The sequence below is a fragment of the Salvelinus fontinalis genome, chromosome 1 (genome assembly GCF_029448725.1).
Source record: "Salvelinus fontinalis isolate EN_2023a chromosome 1, ASM2944872v1, whole genome shotgun sequence".
In the NCBI taxonomy this organism is placed as follows: domain Eukaryota; kingdom Metazoa; phylum Chordata; class Actinopteri; order Salmoniformes; family Salmonidae; genus Salvelinus; species Salvelinus fontinalis.
The window spans coordinates 57316822-57338907 of record NC_074665.1 but is presented as its reverse complement, the minus strand read 5'-3'; the positions used below and the strand labels follow the sequence as shown (position 1 = coordinate 57338907).

General features: G+C 42.6%; 1 protein-coding gene across 3 annotated transcripts in view; it reads left to right on the top strand.

The window, feature by feature from the left end:
• Positions 1–22086, top strand: part of LOC129858338 (pro-neuregulin-3, membrane-bound isoform-like) — a 541229-nt gene that overhangs the window by 29135 nt on the left and 490008 nt on the right. The gene's annotated exons all lie outside the window — the stretch shown is intronic.

Sequence of the window (22086 nt, the reverse complement as noted above, 5' to 3'; positions counted from 1 at the left end):
TTTTATACATTTCTGCAAATCTATTAAAAGTTAAAAACGGAAATTATACATTTACATAAGTATTCAGACCCTTTACTCAGTACTTTCCTGAAGCACCTTTGGCAGCGATTACAGCCTCGAGTCTTCTTGGATATGATGATACAAGCTGGCACACCTGTATTTGGGGAGTTTCTCCCATTCTTCTCTGCAAATCCTCTCAAGCTCTGTCAGGTTGGATAGGGTGCGTCGCTGCACAGCTATTTTCAGGTCTCTACAGAGATGTTTAATTGGGTTCAAGTCCGGGCTTTGGCTGGGCCACTCAAGGACATTCAGAGACTTGTCCCGAAGCCACTCCTACGTTGTCTTGGCTGTGTGCTAGGGTCCTTGTCCTGTTGGAAGGTGTACGTTCACCCAGTCTGAGGTCTAGAGAGCTCTGTAGCAGGTTTTCATCAAGGATCTCTCGTTCCTTTGCTCCGTTCATATTTCTCTCAATCCCTACTAGTCTCCCAGTCCACCGCTGAAAAACATCCCCAAAGCAGGATTTTTGCCACCACCATGTTTCACCATAGGGATGGTGTCAAGTTTCCTCCAGACGTGACACTTAGCATTCAAGACCAAACAATTCAATCTTAGTTTCATCAGACCAGAGCATCTTGTTTCTCATGGTCTGAGAGTCTTTAGGTGCCTTTTTTGGCTGTCCTTTTACTGAGGAGTGGATTTCGACTGGCCACTCTACCATAAAGGCGTGCTTGGTGGAGTGCTGCAGAGATGGTTGTCCTTTCCCATCCCAGAACTCTGGAGCATTGTCAGAGTGACCATCGGGATCTTGGTCACCTCCCTGACCAAGGCCCTTCTCTCCCGATTGCTCAGTTTTGCAGGGTGGCCAGCTCTAGGAAGAGCCTTGGTGGTTCCAAACTTCTTCCAATGTAGAATGATAGAGGCCACTGTGTTTGTCATATCTGCCTCCGCTCCCCCTCCCTGGCGCTAGAGGGTACCAGGCTACCTGTCTTTACACGCACCTGTCACCATCATTACGCGCATGTTCCGGGATTCATCCAATGGCATTGAGGAATACACCACCTCCGTCATCGGCTTCATCTATAATCGATGACGTCGTCCCCACAGTGACTGTATGTACATACCCCAACCAGAAGCCATGGATTACAGTCAACATCCGCATCAAGCTAAAGGCTAGAGCTGCCGATTTCAAGGAAGGGGAGACTAATCCAGATGCTTATAAGAAATCTTTCTATGCCCTCAGACGAACCATCAAACAAGCAACGCGTCAATACAGGATTAAGATTGAATCCTACTACAGCGGCTCTGACGCTCGTCAGATGTGGCAGGGCTTGAAAACTATTATGGACTACAAAGGGAAACCCAGACGCGAGCTGCCCAGTGATGCGAGCCTACCAGACGAGCTAAATGCCTTTTATGATCACTTCGAGGCAAGCAACACTGAAGCATGGACCAGGGCACCAGCTCTTCTGGATGACTGTGTGATAACGCTCTCAGTAGCCAATGTGAACAAAACCTTTAAACAGATCAACATTCACAAAGCTGCTGGGCCAGACGAATTACCAGTACTCAAAGCATTCGCGGACCAACTGTTAAATGTCTTCACTGACATTTTCAACTTCAACCTTTAATACCTACATGTTTCAAGCAGACCGCCATAGTCCCTGTGCCCAAGGAAGCGAAGGTAACCTGCCTAAATGATTACCGCCCCTTGGCACTCACGTCGGTAGCCATGACGTGCTTTGAAAGGCTGGGCATGGCTCACATCAACAGCATCCTCCTGGACCCCCTAGACCCACTCCCATTTGCATACCGCCCCAACAGATCTACAGATGACGCCATCTCAATCGCACTCCACACTGCCCTTTCTCACCTGGACAAAAGGAACACCTATGTGAGAATGCTGTTCATTGACTACAGCTCAGCGTTCAATACCATAGTGCCCACGAAGCTCATCACTAAGCTAAGGACTCTGGGACTAAACACCTCCCTCTGCAACTGGATCCTGGACTTCCTGACGGGCCACCCCCAGGTGGTAAGAGTAGGCAACAACACGTCTGCCACACTGATCCTTAACACTGGGGCCCCTCAGGGGTGTGTATTTAGTCCCCTCCTGTATTCCCTGTTCACCCACGACTGCGTGGCCAAACACAACACCATCATTAAGTTTGCTGACGACACAACAGTGGTAGGCCTGATCAACGAAAACGATGAGATGTCCAATAGGGAGGAGGTCAGAGAACTTGTGGAGTGGTGCCAGGACAACAACCTCTCCCTCAATGTGAGCAAGACAAAGGTGCTGACCTTCGACTACAGGAAAAGGCTGGACGCACAGTCACTTCAAAGTGACTGCATAGTCACTTCAAAGTGACTGCATAGTCACTTCGCCCCCACCTACATGTACAGATTACGTCAACTAGCCTGTACCCCCGCACACTGACTCGGTACTGGTGCCCCCTGTATATAGCCTCGTTATTGTTATTCTTATTATGTTACTTTTCATAATTTTTTATTTTAGTCTACTTGGTAAATATTTTTTTCTTCTTGAACTGCATTGTTGGTTAAGGGCTTGTAAGTAAGCATTTCACGGTAGTCTACAGTTGTATTCAGCGCATGTGACAAATAAAGTTTGATTTGAAGAAGCATCAGGAAGTTTTTTAGGGTTTTGTTTTGTTGGTGACGTCGGACCCGGGGACCGCAGCCGATGGAACCGAGGGTGCCTAAACTGGCTCGTCGGGCTGTCATGCCATAGCTGGCTCGAGAGGTTTCCTTTCCCCAGTTGGCTCGGCAGGTTTCCATCCCACATCATGCTTCAGTCAGCTCGTCGGGCCCCTATGCTTCAGCCGGCCCATGAGTTTTTTATTTTGTTGGTGACATCGGGCTTGGTTCCGCCGCCGATGGAACCGGGGGTGCCTAAGCTGGCTCATCGGGCTGTCATGCCCTAGCTGGCTCGAGAGGTTTCCTTTACACTCACCTGTCACCATCAATGCGCACAGCAGAGCTCATTGGACCTGGACTCCTTCTGCAACTGTATATCTGTCTGTTCCTCTGTAGTGTTCCCTGTGTCCGCATTAATTGTTGTTATGTGTTCCTGCCCAAACGCTGTTCTTGTTTTGTTTCATGTCCGTCAATTATTATAACTTCACTCCCTGTACCTGCTTCTCATCTCCTGCTTCAATCCTTTGGGTTCTTGGGGCCCTTCAATGCTGCAGAAATGTTTGACATGCAGTTGACATGCACTGTCAACTGTGGGACCTTATATAGACAGGTGTGTGCCTTTCCAAATCATGTCCAATCAATTGAATTTACCACATGTGGACTCCAATCAATTTGTTGAAACATCTCAAGGATGATCAATTGAAACAGGATGCACCTGAGCTCAATTTCAAGTCTCATATTAAAGGGTCTGAATGCAAAAATTTCTAAAAACCTGTTTTCATTTTGTCATTATAGGGTATTTTGTTTCAATTGATGAGGAAATATTTTCAATCAATTTTTGAATAAGGCTGTAACGTAACAAAATGTGAGAAAAGTCAAGGAGTCTGAATAATTTCGGAATGCACTGTATATGTGTTTATGTGTGTGTGTGGATATATATACTGTAAATGTATACAGTTGAAGTCATGCATGACACAGGTTATTTTTCCAACAATTGTTTACAGTCATATTATTTCTCTTACAATTTACTGCATCACAATTCAAGTGGGTCAGAAGTTTACATACACTACATTGACTGTGCCTTTAAACGGCTTGGAAAATTCCATAAAATTATGTCATGGCTTTAGAAGCTTCTGATAGGCTAATTGACACAATTTGAGTCAATTGGAGGTGTACCTGTGGATGTATTTCAAGCCTACCTTCAAACTCAGTGCCTCTTTGCTTGACATCATGGGAAAATCTAAAGAAATCAGCCAAGACCTCAGAAAAAAAATTGTAGACCTCAACAAGTCTGGTTCATCCTTGGGAGCAATTTCCAAATGCCTGAAGGTACCACGCTCATCTGTACAAACAATTGTACGCAAGTACAAACCCCATGGGACCACGCAGCCGTCATACTGCTCAGGAAGGAGACGCTTTCTGTCTCCTAGAGATGAATGTACTTTGGTGCGAAAAGTGCAAATCAATTCCAGAACAAGAGCAAAGGCCCTTGTAAAGATGCTGGAGGAAACAGCTACAAAAGTATCTATATCCACAGTAAAACAAGTCCTATATCGACATAACATGAAAGGCTGCTCAGCAAGGAAGAAGCCACTGCTCCAAAAACCACCATAAATAAGCCAGACTACGGTTTGCAACTCCACATGGGGACAAAGATCATACTTTTTGGAGAAATGTTTTCTTGTCTGATGAAACAAAAATAGAACTATTTGGCCATAATGACTATCGTTATGTTTGGAAGAAAAAGGGGGAGGCTTGCAAGCCGAAGAACACCATCCCAACCGTGACAGCATCATGTTGTGGAGTTGCTGCAGGAGGGAATCGTGCATTTCACAAAATAGATGGCATCATGAGGCAGGACAATTATGTGGATATATTGAAGCAACATGCCAAGACATCAGTCAGGAAGTTAAAGCTTGGTCGCCAATGGGTCTTCCAAATGGTTAATGACCCCAAGCATACTTCCAAAGTTGTGGCAAAATGGCTTAAGGACAACAAAATCAAGGTATTGGAGTGGCCATCAAAGCCCTGACCTCAATCCCATATAAAATGTGTGGGCAGAATTGAAAAAGCGTGTGCGAGCAAGGAGGCCTACAAACCTGACTGACTCAGTTACACCAGCTCTGTCAGGAGGAATGGGCCAAAATTCACCCAACTTATTGTTGGAGCTTGTTGATGGCTACCCAAAAGGTTTGACCCAAGTTAAACAATTTAAAAGCAATGCTACCAAATACTAATTGAGTGTATGTAAACTTCTGACCCACTGGGAATGTGATGAAGGAAATAAAAGCTGAAATAAATCATTCTCTCTACTATTATTCTGACATTTCACATTCTTAAAATAAAGTGGTGATCCTAACTGACCTAAGACAGGGAATTTTACCTAGGATTAAATGTCAGGAATTGTATTTGGCAAAATGTATTTGGCTAAGGTGTATGTAAACTTCCGACTTGTACTGTATATATTAATACATACATTCACACAGTAATATGCTACTAGAACACGACAGCAAAGGAAGGAGAAATAAGCGAGTAAAAAACATAATAAGGAGTGCTGCGAGAGTCTAAAAACACTGAGCTGAAGAGGCTCGGTTGGAGATTGCGTAACAATGTCACACTGGTCAGTTTGGAGTGAACTGGAGGCTGATTAGCATCTCACTATATATCAGTGCCTCACTGTGGGTTCTCATATTGTTGCTCTGTGTCACTGGAGATGACTGTGCATGTGTTTGTGTGTGTTTGCACAGTAGCTGATTTGGTCTATCCAATTTGACACCAGCAGGCTGGATGAAAGACCCTTGTTCAGCATTTTATAATCTCATGAGCTGTAATCATATTTAATGTACAGTATAGAGCTTTTGTGGGTTCTCTTATTGTTGTTGGAAACATTAGGAACATTGACATTGACTGACCAGGTGAATGCGGGTGAAAGCTATGATCCCTTATTGATGTCACTTGTTAAATCCACTTCAATCAGCGTAGATGAAGGGTTTAGACAGATTAAAGTCAGATTTTTAAGCCTTGATGCAATTGAGACATGGATTGTGTATGTGTGCCATTCAGAGGGGGAATGGGCAAGACAAAAGATTATAGTGCCTTTGAACGGGGTATGGTTGTAGGTGCTAGGCGCCCCAGTTTGAGTGTATCAAGATATGCAACACTGCTGGGTTTTTCACGCTAAACAGTTTCCTGTGTGTATCAAGAATGGTCCACCACCCAAAGGACATCCATCCAACTTGACACAACTGTGGGAAGCATTGGAGTTAACATGAGTCAGCATCCCTCTGGAACGCTTTCGACGTCTTGTAGAGTCCATGCCCCAACGAATTAAGGCTGTTCTGAGGGCAAAAAGGGGGTGCAAGTCAATATTAAGATGGTGTTTCTGATGTTTTCTACACTCAGTGTACATATCATATCCACGATTGCTATCTCTAACCCTTAAACACTGTGACCATCATGGACACTGATGTCTTTTTGAATGTGCCATTATGTATTTTCTATGAAGTGAATGCCTGAAAGTCCTTGTTGTTGCAGTGGACTGGAAGACAGGTAGCTGGTTTATCTACTTGTCTGGCTCAGAGCCCACAGATCGGCTAATTTTAGGGAAGGAAAATGGGAAAATGGAAGCAGCATGGCAACAAACAAGCTATTGTGCTGTGCAGCAGTAAAACCCATTCAGTCTGTCTACAAACATGCTCTCAAAGTTCTTGATAGAAAGCTCAATATCCATCAGCACCGTTACATCCCCAGAAGCATGACCTCCAGAGTTGGGAAAATCTTGTGCAATACACCAACGCATGTCCTGTATTCAAGATCCTAAATGGCCTGGCTGCCCCTCCACTTAGTACTTTTGTTAAAAAGAAAACCCAAACCGATGGCAGCAGATCCATAAGGTCTACCATGAGAAGTGACGGTATAGTTCCCTTAAGGAAAATCACCTTTACTCAATCTGCTTTCTCTGTGAGAGCTTCCCATGTATGGAACACACTGCCATCAGACACACATAACTGCACCACCTATCGCACCTTCACAAAAAACCTAAAGACAAGACTAAAACCCAATCAGACTTGTGAACATAATCCCTAGCTGTGTATTGCCGCTATCCATGTTGTCTGTAGCTTGTGAGGTTTGGAAACAATGTTGCTTTTATGGATTTTGTTTTGTTGCTTTTTGTGCTATTGCTCTGTCTGTGTGCTGCTTGTTCTATGTTTCTCTGTCTGCATGCTACATCTTGCTTATTCTATGTTCCTCTGTCTGCGCGCTACATGTTGCTTGTCCTATGTTGTTCTGCATGTGCTCTCTGCTCAGTGTTTGTCTGTATTGTTATTGTAATTGTTTTTAATAACCTGCCCAGGGACCGCTGTTGAAAATTTGCCGTTCGGCTAAAACTTTAACTGAAACGTTGATTAATGTGTACTGTTCCTGTAAAAATAAAAAATACACTCAATTTACACCATGATTATTCACTATCAGAAAGACTCCCTCTGTCAAAGTTTTCTGTTATCTTAAGTGTTGATTGTCATGTTTCTCCCATTTTCTCGAGTCCCTCTATCTGGAAAGACCAACCTGTATTTTCTCAAATTGTCCAATCATTACAATTCTGAGCCGACAGGCATTGTGTGCCTGAATCATCTCTCTGCTGTTGACTCATTCTGTTTCAATAAAAAACGTTTTGTTAAAGACCGTCTTAAGTAGCTACTGAATCAGGAACAATGTTCAGCTCTCTTGACAGGCACTCAAACACAGGTCGACAAAACCTTCCCTCCATTAGCTAGGACAACTATATCAGCTCTGCAGTCAGGACTAGAATAAAAGCTCTAAAGGTTGATCAATGATCATTAGAGATTTACCATTCATTAGAGACAATAGAGAAGCACTTGTTCTATAGCCAATGTTTGTCTCATCTAACATAGCCTGCATGCTTTAACCTAACAGAGCAGGACACGCAGTCCCTTCCTCTCCCTCTTGGTCACAGTGAGATGACCGTGATAGGATCCATATTGAGCAATATTCCCTGATGCTCCTGCAGCAGTTGTGGTTGTTTTAGCTGTGGTTATGGATGTTGGGGGATGTAGTCAGGATGTATGGTGTATCATGGCTCCCTATTAAGGCTTACTCTACATGGGCAGATCAGTCAGGAATCACTCTGCAGTGGTGGCTGAGACACATATGACGCATGTCAGGGCTTTGCTCTAGTATCATGTAAATCCAAGGTTAAGCGGCTTAGTGTACGTGGCCACTTGCCTTCACTTTCCCTTATGGAAGACCCCACCCCCAACACAGATGTTCCCGTGTAGTCCCTCCCCTGTACACACGTGGTGTGTATGCACTATCACAAACACGCAAACATACTCATGGGGGTTGTTGAGGACATGGGATAATCCAGTGAAGGCATCTATGACCAACTGATTCCAGGGACCAGGAGGCAAAGCTACTGTAGCAGAGCAGTAGTCTCATTACAAAGCCTCCAATCGCACATCAAAGAACACACTCACTATTCTGGAGAGAGCTTGGGGGTGGGGGGAATGTAATCTTGTGCAAACACGTAACTCACACACTCCCTTGGATGTTGACTGCACAAAATGTTTGTGTGTGTGTCAGCGCATGTGAGTACATTCAATCCAAGTACGTGGCGTGGATGGCCAAGGGATTACCAAAACGAACGATCCAGACAAGGACCTACCCCATTCTCCAGCATTTTCCAGTCTATCAACACACTTGTTTTTAGCCATTCTCTCTGAGATTAACAAAAAGCATCAGGAAGCTGAGTTATTTCACAGAGAGCAGTGGAGGTGGACCCTCTTGGGTCCCAGTACATTACATCTCCAGCCTTACCCTCTGTCTCTCTGTGCAATCTCCTGCTCTGTCTGCTACATTAGACCAAGACTAGCTCTGAGAGGGTCAGAGATGAGGTTAATGAAATGCTCTACCTTCCGCTGAAACCACAGGCGGGCCATGGCTCCTTAATTGGGGAGGACGGGTTCATAGTAATGGCTGGAACGGAACTAATGGAATGGTATCAAACACGTGGTTTGGTTTCCATGTGTTTGATACCATTCCATTTACTCCATTCCAGACATTATTATGAGCCGTCCTCCCTCAGCAGCCTCCTGCGGCTGAAACAATTGGATCTCTTTCTTTCCATTAGAGATGTTTTTCACAATTCTCCTGCTTATCAGCCATTCTGTTTTAAATGTCACCACGCACTTGCTTTAGGCTAGCCCTGGTCGGCAAGCAATTTTAGGTTTGCGGGGAATTTTGCAGGCAAAGCTTTTACATTTTTCTGCTTGCATGTGTGCGTGTATATGGTATGGGTGTATGTGCGTGCATTTTACTTTTCAGGGTATTGCCCATTTTCTGGATGGAAGTAATTCCACATTCTTAGTAAACCAGGGGTTTTGATGTATTTGGACGCAGTTTGGTATTGCAGGCCAATTCATCACTTCTTCTCGCACCCTCGGCAGGGAAGCACAACACACAAATCTCTCCCCTTTCCCCAGGAAGTGGCTCTGACGGCAGGGGCCCACGTCCAAATGCCAAGATTTATGGGGTGTAAGACATCTTGATGTTTTACATCGTGGTGACTACTCATCTCCATTGGGCAAACTATTCATGATGTTTTGTGCCAGGAAATGTAACCTGGCGAATAGACTGGTTACTTGTGTATTTTTTTCATTTCATTCACTAAAAGAAACACTGAGAGACATGGCTTTGAAAGTTTCTATTTTTCACATAGTGTAATATCTGACGTGTTTGTTCCTTTTGAAAATTGGGGCACATGAGTTCTCTGCTAGAGACAAAGGAACCACTCAGAGAAGAGAGGAGACAAGGTAAATGCCATATAGTGCACTTCAATGAACCGTAAGTTACTGATAATGACTTGCAATGAAACAGTGGTTCTAATTAGCTTCAGTTAATGCATTTGAGATGATTGAGGTGGTAGTTGAATTGGGTTCAGGGGTTAATGTAGGTAAAACATCTAATTCAAGAATTGTATGATCCTCATCAGAAATAAATGGAATTAAGTAATTCTTGAATGGGAATTTCTGTTCATTTCCTGAGTTGGTTGAATTGAACTGGAATTGACCCTCAGTGAGAACACAATGTGTTTTCCATTTGAAATTATTAAATTGTTATGTTTGGTGTTCTCATATGTATTATTATGTTTGCCTTCAGATAAGACCTACCATTTTGTTTGAATGTCTTTGTGTTTTAGGTTTAAACCCACTATGGTCGATGTTCTCGCCCCTGCGGGATTTAAATTAGCATAATACAAAAATCCCCATAAAATTCTATCAGTTTAAGCTAGAGATATCTGTTTTGTTTTTCATTGGATGTGTCTCAATCTACAGCATCTGCCTATGTCGCACTTCCGCATCTGTGGCGAAAGGTGACAGAGCCAAAGCGGAGTTTGCCAGACCATGAGACATCCTGAAAAGCGGTCTTCCCAAAAAATCGCTAGGAACAATGAGACTCTCACGAACACAATGGTGTTCTCCATTTTTCTCTACGACCCACACACGGGTCTTGGGACATGTCTGAAGTCGGCATAGTCGATCTGCCAACTTCTGTCTGTAGTGTTCGAACAGTTTCGGCTACACACTAAAATGACCCCTATGTGGAAAGGTGACACTCTTTGCCTTAGGATCCCCACAGGCCTTACAAGACTCGTCTGAAGGTCCCTCGGTACCAGAGAAAATGGATGGAAGTATATATGAACACTTAAGTCCCAAAAACAAGGGGTTAAATACATGTATAAAAAAATATATATATATATATATATAATGTTTCCTTATATCTTTCAGATGTAGGACAGAACTAACTTATTTTAGATTTTATTTTGGGGACTATCTGTTATTCCATGTAGTGAATCTTTTATTCAATGCATTTGAATTTGCTAATAATAATAATAAGGCCCAAAATATCTTTTCATCAGATATTTTTTTCTGATATTTTAGGGATACTTCAAGGGGTCTTAAAATTCAAAATCAAATAACTAAATGATCCTGTAATGAACACAAGCGGAGACAGAGAGCTGGTTTCAAGTGCAGGGCGCAGCAGGGGTTTATTGCAAAGGACCACAGGTGGAGGCAGGTAGCTGGGTCCAGGGGCAAGCAGAAGGTCATACACAGGGGTCCAAAAGGGAAACAGTACAGGCAGGGAAAAGGCTAGTAACGTAGTACGGGAGATCAGGCAATAGGTAGATAACAGGAAATCCGATAAGTTAAAGTACAGGCAGGGAATAGGCAAAAGGCGTCGCTAGTGAGGCAGGCAAAAACTATCAGACACGGGAGGAGTAAATCACAGGAAAAACAGAGGTCTGAAAGACGTGTGTCACAAAACAAATACCTCACAGTGATGGGGCGCAAATAACTAAACTAAATGGTGTGTGGTAATGACATACAGGTGTGTGAACAGGTGATAGAGTTCAGGTGATTGGGATCTGGAAAGTGGGCTGCGTTCAGGGGATCTACATGTTTGAGGGTGTGAGTTGGAGGCAGATGTTACAGATCCTTGGTATGACCTTCTGAAAACAATTCCATATACAGTGCATTCGGAAAGTAGTCAGACCCCTTAACTTTTTCCTCGTGTTACGTTACAGCTTTATTCTAAAATTGATTAAATTGTTTTTCCCCCTCATGAATCTACACACAATACCCCATAACGACAAAGCACCTTTGGCAGCGATTACAGCCTTGAGTATTTTGGGGTATGCTACAAGCTTGGCACACCTGTATTTGCGGAGTTTCTTCCATTCTGCTCTGCAAATGCTCTCAAGGTCTGTCAGGTTGGATGGGGAGCGTCGCTGCACAGCTATTTTCAGGTCTCTCCAGAGATGTTTGATCGGGTTCAAGTGTGAGCTCTAGCTGGGCCACTAAAGAACATTCAGAAACTTGTCCCAAAGCCACTCCTCCGTTGTCTTGGTTGTATGCTTAGGGTTGTTGTCTTTGCTCCAGTCTGAGGTGCTGAGCGCTCTGGAGCAGGTTTTTATCAAGGATCTCTCTGTACTTTGTTCCGTTCATCTTTCCCTAGACCCTGACTAGTCTTCCAGTACCTGCCACTGAAAAACATCCCCAAGGTATAATGCTGCCACCATTATGCTTCATCGCAGGGATGGTGCCAGGTTTAATCCAGATATGTCACTTGGCAATCAAGACGAAGAGAGCCAGGTTTCATCAGACCAGAGAATCTAGTTTGTCATGGTCTTAGAGTCCTTTAGATGCCCTTTGGCAAACTCCAAGTGGGCTGCAATGTGCCTTTTACAGTAGAGTGGCTTCCGTCTGGCCACTCTACCATAAAGGCCTGATTGGTGGAGAGCTGCAGAGATGGTTGTCCTTCTGGAAGGTTATCCCATCTCCACAGATGAACTCTGGAGCTTTGTCAGAGCGACCATCGGGACACCTCCCTGACCAAGGCCCTTCTCACCCGATTGCTTTGTTTGGCTGGGCGACCAGCTCTAGGAATAGTCTTGGTTGTTCCAAACTTCCAACTTCCATTCTTCCATTTAAGAATGATGGAGGCCACTGTGTTCTTGGAGACCTTCAATGCTGTAGAATTTTTTTGGTACCCTTCCTCAGATCTGTGCCTTGACGCAATCCTGTCTCGAAGCTCTACAGACCATTTCTTTGACCTCATGGCTTGGTTTTACTCTGTCATGCACTGTCAACTGTGGGACCTTATGTAGACAGGTGTGTGCCTTTCCAAATCATGTCCAATCAATTGAATTTACCACATGTGGACTCCAATCAAGTTGAGGAAACAGGATGCACCTAAGCTCAATTTCGAGTTTCATATCACGGGGTCTGAATACTTAAGTAAATAAGGAATTTCTGTATTTTATTTTTATGAATCTATTTATTCCATTTTAGAATAAAGCTGTAACAACAACATTTTTAAAAAGACAAGGGGTCTGAATACTTTCCGAATGCTCTGTTAATTAGTAGAACCTCTCCCCTGGCTTAGACAGTTTTAATATGCATTGAGATTCAGCATCTGTATGCCATATCTGTCTGCCCCACCACATGCAGTATTCTGCCTCTGTCTACTGCTACCTCTGTCTCTCTTTCTCCCTCCCCATCCCACTCCCTACAGAGAGAGTAGCATCCTGCTTTTTAAAACATGCACACTTGAAGTCGGAAGTTTACATACACCTTAGCCAAACACATTTAAACTCAGTTTTTCACAATTCTTGACATTTAATCATAGTTAAAATTCCCTGTCTTAGGTCAGTTAGGATAACCACCATATTTTAAGAGAGTGAAATGTCCGAATAAAAGCAGAAAAAATATTTATTTCAGCTTTTATTTATTTCATCACATTCCCAGTGGGTCAGAAGTTTACATACACTCAAATAGTATTTGGTAGCATTGCCTTTAGCTGGTGTAACAGAGTCAGGTTTGTAGGTCTCCTTGCTCACACACGCATTTTCAGTTCTGCCCACAAATCTTCTATGGGATTGAGGTCAGTGGGTTGTGATGGCCACTTCAATACCTTGACTTTGTTGTCCTTAAGCCATTTTGCCATAACTTTGGAAGTATGCTTGGGGTCATTGTCCATTTGGAAGACTCATTTACGACCAAGCTTAAACTTCCTGACTGATGTCTTGAGATGTTGCTTGAATATATCCACATAATTGTCCTTCCCCATGCTTCCATCTATTTTGTGAAGTGCACCAGTCTCTCCTGCAGCAAAGCACCCCCACAACATGATGCTGCCACCCCCGTGCTTCACAGTTGGGATGGTGTTCTTCGGCTTGCAAGCGTCCCCCTTTTTCCTCCAAACATAACGATGGTCATTATGGCCAAACAATTATATTTTTGTTTCGTCAGACTAGAGGACATTTCTCCAAAAAGTACGATCTTTGTCCCCATGTGCAGTTGCAAACCGTAGTCTGGCTTTTTTATGGCGGTTTTGGAGCAGTGGCTTCTTCCTTGCTGAGCGGCCTTTCAGATTATGTCGATATAGGACATGTTTTACTGTGGATATAAATACTTTGTACCTGTTTCCTCCAGCATCTTCACAAGGTCCTTTACTGTTGTTCTGGGATTGATTTGCAGTTTTCGCACCAAAGTACATTCATCTCTAGGAGACAGAAAGCGTCTCCTTCCTGAGCGGTATGATGGCTGCGTGGTCCCATGGTGTTTACACTTGCGTACCATTGTTTGTACAGATGAACGTGGTACCTTCAGGCATTTGGAAATTGCTCCCAAGGATGAACCAGACTTGTTGAGGTCTACAATTCTTTTTCTGAGGTCTTGGCTGATTTCTTTTGATTTTCCCATGATGTCAAGCAAAAAGGAACTGACTTTGAAGGTAGGCCTTGAAATATATCCACAGGTACACCTCCAATTGACTCAAATGATGTCAATTAGCCTATCAGAAGCTTATAAAGCCATGACATAATTTTCTGGAATTTTCCAAGCTGTTTAAAGGCACAGTCAACTTAGTGTATATGTAATCTTCTGATCCTCTGGAATTGTGGTACTTTGAATTAGAAGTGAAATAATCTGTATGTAAACAATTGCTGGAATAATTACTTGTGTCATGCACAAAGTAGATGTCCTAACCGACTTGCCAAAACTATAGCTTGTTGACAAGAAATTTGTGGAGTGGTTGAAAAAATGAGTTTTAATGACTCTAACCTAAGTGTATGTAAACTTCCGACTTCAACTGTGTAGCGTACATTGAGTCTCTCACACTGAACTACAAAACTTCCAATAAAAACATACATAATTATTTGAATATTTGTACTCTCAAGTCAACTGCAAGCATGGAAGGCTGCATTTGACTATGATTGGCTAGATCTGACCACTACAACTACTGAGTGTTCAATATTCCTGGTCAATATTCACGTAACATTGAATTCCCCTCAACCAAGTCCACTTTCCCATTAACCCCCATTGTAAAAGAGCCAACTTCCTTGGCAATTTTTAGTTATACAGAAATACCAAAACATGCTGAAAACCTGCTGTGTTGTTCAATGTTCAATGTACCCATAGAAATAGAACAAATAGAAAGGGTGTCTCCAATTAAGTCAATGACGGCATAGTAGGTAGACTGGCAGCCATTTTGAGTGTACCCATGCCTACAGTGCCTTGCAAAAGTATTCACCCCCCTTGGCGTTTTTCCTATTTTGTTGCATTTCAACCTGTAATTTAAATAGATTTTTATTTACCCAAAATAGTCCAAAGTGGTGAAGTGAAATGCAAAAAAAATTAATAAAAAACGGTAAAGTATTTTGCATTTGTATTCACCCCTTTGCTATGAAGCCCCTAAATAAGATCTGGTGCAACCAATTACCTTCAGAAGTCACATAATTAGTTACATTGCGTACAGGTGGACTTTATTTAAGTGTCACATAATCTCAGTATATATGCACATGTTCTGAAAGGCCCCAGAGTCTGCAACGCCACTAAGCAAGGGGCACCACCAAGCAAGCGGTACTATGAAGACCAAGGAGCTCTCCAAACAGGTCAGGGACAAAGTTGTGGAGAAGTACAGATCAGGGTTGGGGTATAAGAAAATATCTGAAACTTTGAACATCCCACGGAGCACCATTAAATCCATTATTAAAAAAATGGAAAGAATAGGGCACCACAACAAACCTGCCAAGAGAGGGCCGCCCACCAAAACTCACAGACCAGGCAAGGAGGGAATTATTCAGAGGCAACAAAGAGACCAAAGATAACCCTGAAGGAGCTTCAAAGCTCCACAGTGGAGATTGGAGTATCTGTCCATAGGACCACTTTAAGCTGTACACTCCACAGAGCTGGGCTTTAAGGAAGAGTGGCCCAAAAAAAATTAGCAAACATGTTTGGTGTTCGCCAAAAGGCATGTCGGAGACTCCCCAAACATATGGAAGAAGGTACTCTGGTCAGATGAGACTAAAATTGAGCTTTTGCACATCAGGGAAAATGCTATGTCTGGTGCAAACCCAAAGACCTCCCATCACCCCGAGAAGACCATCCCCACAGTGAAGCATGTGGTGGCAGTGTCATGTTGTGGGGATGTTTTTCATCGGCAGGAACTGGGAAACTGGTTAGAATTGAAGGACTGATGGATGGCGCTAAATACAGGGAAATTTTTGAGGGAAACCTGTTTCAGTCTTCCAGAGATTTGAGACTGGGACGGAGGTTCACCTTCCTACAGGACAATGACCCTAAGCATACTGCTAAAGCAAGACTCAAGTGGTTTAAGGGGAAACATTTAAATGTCTTTGAATGACCTAGTCAAATCCCAGACCTCAATCCAATTGAGAATCTGTGGTATAACTTAAAGATTGCTGTAGACCAGCAGAACCCATCCAACTTGAAGGAGCTGGAGCAGTTTTGCTTTGAAAAATGGTCAAAAATCCCAGTGGCTAGATGTGCCAAGCTTATAGAGACATACCCCAAGAAACGTGCAGCTGTAATTGCTGCAAAAGGTGGCTCTACAAAGTATTGACTATGAGGGGGTGAATAGTTATGCACACTCAAGATTTCTGTTTTTTGTTTTATTTCTTTTGTTTCACAATACAAAATATTTTGCATCCTCAAAGTGGGAGGCATGTTGTGTAAATCAAATGATACAAACCCCCTCAAAATCCATTTTAATTCCAGGTTGTAAGGCAACAAATTAGGAAAAATGCCAAGGGGGTGAATACTTTCACAAGCCACTGTAGGTTAAACAATACAAGGTTAAGACATAATAATTCCACGTGGAAGAGTTAGAAAATAAACAAATTCATCAGACCAGTGCCATTGATAACAACTATTGCCACTGCTAACTAGCAATGCTGGTCCCAAGAATTTAAAAGAGTTATGTGATATTAGAACCCTGTTGTGTTAACCTTGTAAACTTCAACCTAGATGTTAGCTAGCTGGCTAGATGGTTATTGTCTTTTTTCTGACAGCTTAAAATTATATTTTTTTCCCCAACCTTATGATCTGCATTAGACCACCTGCCTTCTTCCCAGGCAGTGTAGCTACAACAATTGAGCTGGTCCCATGGTTGATTCAGAGCGGTAGAACCTCCGCATTATTGTGACGCCATTGTCTTAACCTTCCCATCTTCAAATCAAAATCGCATACACATATTTAGCAGATATTAATGCCAGCAAGTAAAAGCAGGAAGTGTACCCTTCAATCTGTGCTGTGATTTGTTGAGTAAACATTCCAAAATACCATCAACGTTTTTAGATCAAAATACCAGGCAGCCATTGCAAGTGTACCCTTGAGTTTACCAGAGAAATTGCCAGGGTTAGAGCTTCCAATCCCTTTCTATTCATTGTACAGTATTCCTATGGCGGTACCAAACCACTGGTCAGTAAAGTAATTTGGCCTACGAGTGTGTGTATGTGTCTTTGCAATGATGCTTGCAGTGTTTGGTGAAGCGTGGGCGGCAGCAGTGCATTAGGAGTGCATGGGTAACAGTCACAGTTACCACCGCCAGGCACATCATCATTGAACATCTCATCCTTCTATGCATGTGGCACAAATTATCACTCAGGGAGGGAAAGCAAATGAACGTTAGAGAGAGAGAGAGATCTGACTGTTTCTTCCCACACATCAAATAGTTGACTCTGTGATAACCGATAATGGATGGGTTGGCCTATAACTCCATTGCACTTAAATATTGGGTATATGTGACTGCTGGTAATAATTTACTACGCATGCCTCCATCCCCACACTAACACCTCTGTTTTTACATTGTCAGGGCTTGATGGGAGCCGTAGGCCCCTCTCAGGATACCTCCAACTAGCATCATCAACCATTCAAGCCTGAATGCCCTACGGTGTTAACAGGGTGTTATCTGTTCACAGCATGGGTGAAATATTGCTGGAGCTGTTGTCATATAGGCAGAGTGCATGAGATAATACCCCTCTGTTGCATTGGTAATGCTTTTCTTAATGAATTGTGACCAAGGGGTGTACATCCAAAACCCCTGGTTGTGTGTGTGTGTGTGTGTGTGTGTGTGTGTGTGTGTGTGTGTGTGTGTGTGTGTGTGTGTGTGTGTGTGTGTGTGTGTGTGTGTGTGTGTGTGTGTGTGTGTGTGTGTGTGTGTGTGTGTGTTTGCACGCATCTGTGCGCTTGTGCATGCGTCTGTGCGCTTGTGTGTATGTGTTGGGGGTGGAGCGGTTCCTGCTGCAGCTGCAGTGTCCCATAGTTTGGTGCTTGTCAGTAGCCCCCTGCTGTGAGAGTTATAGCCCGACTGGCATGTAGGAAGAAGTAATCAATATGCATACAGCGTTCACTCCGTTACAGCCTTGGCACAGTGGCGTAATAAATAAAAAAATCAAGCGATTTACAGTGAATTTTGATTAGAACGTCTACAGACTGCAGATTGTTCCTGCTGGTTTTCCCTGCACACTCCTGGTCTAGCTATCTATCCCCTTTCTAGTTTCCCTCATGTTATCATATTTTAGTCTCTCCCTCACTCTTTTATTAGAACGATTACATATTGTAGTTGTCTCATCTTCACGTTGTGATTGTTCTTAAATAAATTAGAAAAATACTCACCTGCCAAGTTCAGCTTTAGAATTGAATGTTGTTTGAGAGAAGATTGCTGGGTTACATGTTATTTAGATAGTCTGGATTTTCCATTCAGCTCTACAGATAGTATGTCTATCTGTTGATAAGCAACTGCTTGCTAAGGTGACTGTCGGGTTAGGTTTAGAATAGGGGTTAGGGCTAGGTTTAGGGTAAGGGTTAAGTTTAGGATAAAGATTAAGGTTAGACGATAGTTTAAAAGTTACTGATGGTCTGTAGATAGCTCTTTAGGTCTATCAAAATAGTTTTATCGAGTGCTGAAATCACTATGATGTAGGGAATGATTGATTCTGCATGGGTGTCTGTCAGAGGCCTTCAGTTTACTGAGAATTTTACACATCATTCAGAGATCAGAAAATCCCCAGAGAAGCCCAGGTCAGTAAAATCACTTGCACATTTTCACCAGGAGCAGGTACTCTTCACATTTGTCCAGATTTGGACTATTGGCTTTCATGTCAAAATTGATGTTTGCCCTGGAACTACGTTGAATATGTAGCTTATGTGACATCTGATAGCAGTAGTTCTCTCTCTACTGGTGTGCGTGCATGTAAAGCCATGTCTGTAACAAATCCTATCACTCTGCTCCAAACCTAAAAATCAAATCCCATACTGCACCAGGCCTCACAATGACATTTCAGAGCAGAGTACTCAGCCATTTTAATTTTGGTGTTCTAATCAGGGATAGAATAGAGGTGAGCTGGAATGACATGTCAAATATGGTTAATTTGAAACAAGATACACCTAAAAAAGACATGATTTAAAAATGTATATTTAAACTAAAAGCATGGTGAGTTAGTTATGGATCTATGTAAATGGAACATGACAGAGAACAAGTTCCTAGTTTTGTGTCAGCACATGGGAGTCAGAGGTGAACCTGACAATAAAATACAGCGGGAGACCGTTTGGCAGTGCTCAAACAAAAGTTATTTAATAAAGGTTGGGAGAAATACAACTGAATGGCCTCTCAGGTAACGGGTGGGTCACTCTGTGTCCGGCATGGCGGCTCATCAGACCGCCTGTGTTACTGAAGAAAAGAGAGATGAGTCTGGGGTTTCAATACTTGCACTTAACTTGTGCCGGGTGGCGTACTGTCCGGGAATGGGTCCTCATCCTTTGGGTGGCAAAGAAAAGGAACAGAGAGACAGGTGAGTCAAACATTGCCTAGTATCTTCTTTGTCATTTGAGTAAGGTTCTTCTCATCCTCTGGTCTAGGTGTATCATCTGCCCAAGAACTCGAGTTACTGCACCTCTACTTATACCCATTTGGGTAACGAGGGACAGGTGGGACCAATTCCAGGTGCCAATTGGTTGCAGCACCTGGACTGGGTAGTATTGGTGTTGAATCAGCAGCCACATTTGGTGCCTGTAGAGCTGTCCATGGTGCTGACTCACCTTGGAAACTATGTAGCCCTCTAGAGCTGACCAAGGTCTTACTCCTTCCTATGTAGCTCCCTGCTGTCACCAAGGTTGCCACAGTTTGTTTTTTATTTTAAAAAATGTAGACACAGTATTTTCAGACTGCATGGACAATTGAAGTCGGAAGTTTGCATACACCTTAGCCAAATACATTTAAACTCCGTTTTTTACATTTCCTGACATTTAATCCTAGTTAAATTTCCCTGTCTTAGTTCAGTACTTTATTTTAAGAATGTGAAATGTCAGGATAATAGTAGAGTGATTTATTTCAGCTTTTATTTCTTTCTTCACATTCCCAGTGGGTCAAAAGTTTACATACACTCAATTAGTATTTGGTAGCATTGCCTTTAAATTGTTTAATTTGGGTCAAAGGTTTCGGGTGGCCTTCCACAAGCTTCCCACAATAACTTGGGTGAATTTTGGCCCCTTCTTCCTGATAGAACTGGTGTAACTGAGTCAGGTTTGTAGGCCTCCTTGCTCGAACACGCTTTTTCAGTTCTGCCCACAAATGCTGTATGGGATTGAGATGAGGGCTTTGTGATGGCCACTCCAATACCTTGACTTTGTTGTTCTTAAGCCATTTTGCCACAACTTTGGAAGTATGCTTGGGGTCATTGTCCATTTGGAAGACCGATTTGAGACCAAGCATTAACTTGGATGTTGCTTCAATATATCCACATAATTTTCCTACCTCATGATGCCATCTATTTTGTGAGGTGTACCAGTCCCTCCTGCAGCAAAGCACCCCCACAACATGATGCTGTCACCCCCGTGCTTCACAGTTGGGATGGTGTTTTTCGGCTTGCAATCCTCCGCCTTTTTCCTCCAAACATAACAATGGTAAGTTCTATTTTTGTTTCATCAGACCAGAGGACATTTCTCCAAAAAGCACAATCTTTGTCCCCATGTGCAGTTGCAAACCGTAGTCTGGCTTTTTATGGCCATTTTGGAGGAGTGGCTTCTTCCTTGCTGAGCGGCCTTTCAGGTTTTGTCGATATAGGACTCGTTTTACTGTGGATATAGATACTTTTGTAGCTGTTTCCTCCAGCATCTTGACAAGGTCCTTTGCTGTTCTTCTGGGATTGATTTGCACTCTTCGCACAAAAGTACATTCATCTCTAGGAGACAGAACGCATCTCCTTCCTGAGCGGTATGACGGCTGCATGGTCGCATGGTATTTATACTTGCCTGCTATTGTTTGTACAGATGAACATGGTACCTTCAGGCGTTTGGAAATTGCTCCTAAGGATGAACCAGACTTGTTGAGGTCTCCAATTTTTTTTCTGAGTTCTTGACTGATTTCTTTTGATTTTCCCATGATGTCAAGCAAAAAGGAACTGACTTTGAAGGTAGGCCTTGAAATATATCCACAGGTACACCTCCAATTGACTCAAATTATGTCAATTGGCCTATCAGAAGCTTCTAAAGCTGTGACATAATTTTCCAAGCTGTTTAAAGGCACAGTCAATTTAGTGTATGTAAACTTCTGACCAACTGGAATAGTGATACAATGAATTAAATTATAAGTGAAATAATCTGTCTGTCAACAATTGTTTGAAAAATGACTTGTGTCATGCACAAAGTAGATGACATAACCGACTTGCCAATACTATAGTTTGTCCACAAGAAATTTGTGATGTGGTTGAAAAACGAGTTTTAATGACTCCAACCTAAGTGTATGTAAACTTCTGACTTCAACTGTACATGAAGGATGATGCAGCACATTTTGAATAACAGTAGCATATGTCTCTCCTGCCTGCGCTGGTTTTGAGAATTTAGATCTAATGCGTAAAGATTTTGGTGGGATTGGAATGAACTCATACTGTATCTACTGTACAAGCATGGTTCATTTTTACCTGCCGGTTCTGATGAGTTGTGTAATGCTAGCAGTGTTGCATGAATATGCAGGTTGATTTAATCAATTGCAGAAAGTGCCTTTCAGCTGTGCCAGACATAATGTTTAATTTCCACTTTGTGTTGAATTATTTCACCTTCCTGCAAAGATCTTCTTTCTCTTGTAGGTGAGTTTGTGTAGGGTAAGTGAACCCATTAGCCCACTTCCATCGTTGGTTTTAAAAACATTTTTTTTAATTAAGTTTTTATTTAATAATAATTTGGTGGGTGTTTATGTTTGTCCTACTTCACACATGTACAAGTGTTTGAATTTGGAATGTTTTTTTTGTGATTGAACTGGAAATGTTTTTTTCCCCATATCCCAACCCTTTCTGAACACCCTCAGGGTCACGACCAGGGTCTGACATTATCAACTGCGAACATGGAGAAATTAGGGTTAGGAAATTAGGGTTAATTGCTTTGCTCAAGGGCACAGATGATGAACTTGTCAGCTCTATGATTCGAATTAGTGACCTTTCGGTTACTGGCCCAACACTCTAACCACTAGACTACCTGCTGCCAAAAATACCAGTTCATGTGGTTGTTGTATCCATACCAGTTTTTATTCTAAGCCAATTAGATGTTTTTTTTATTA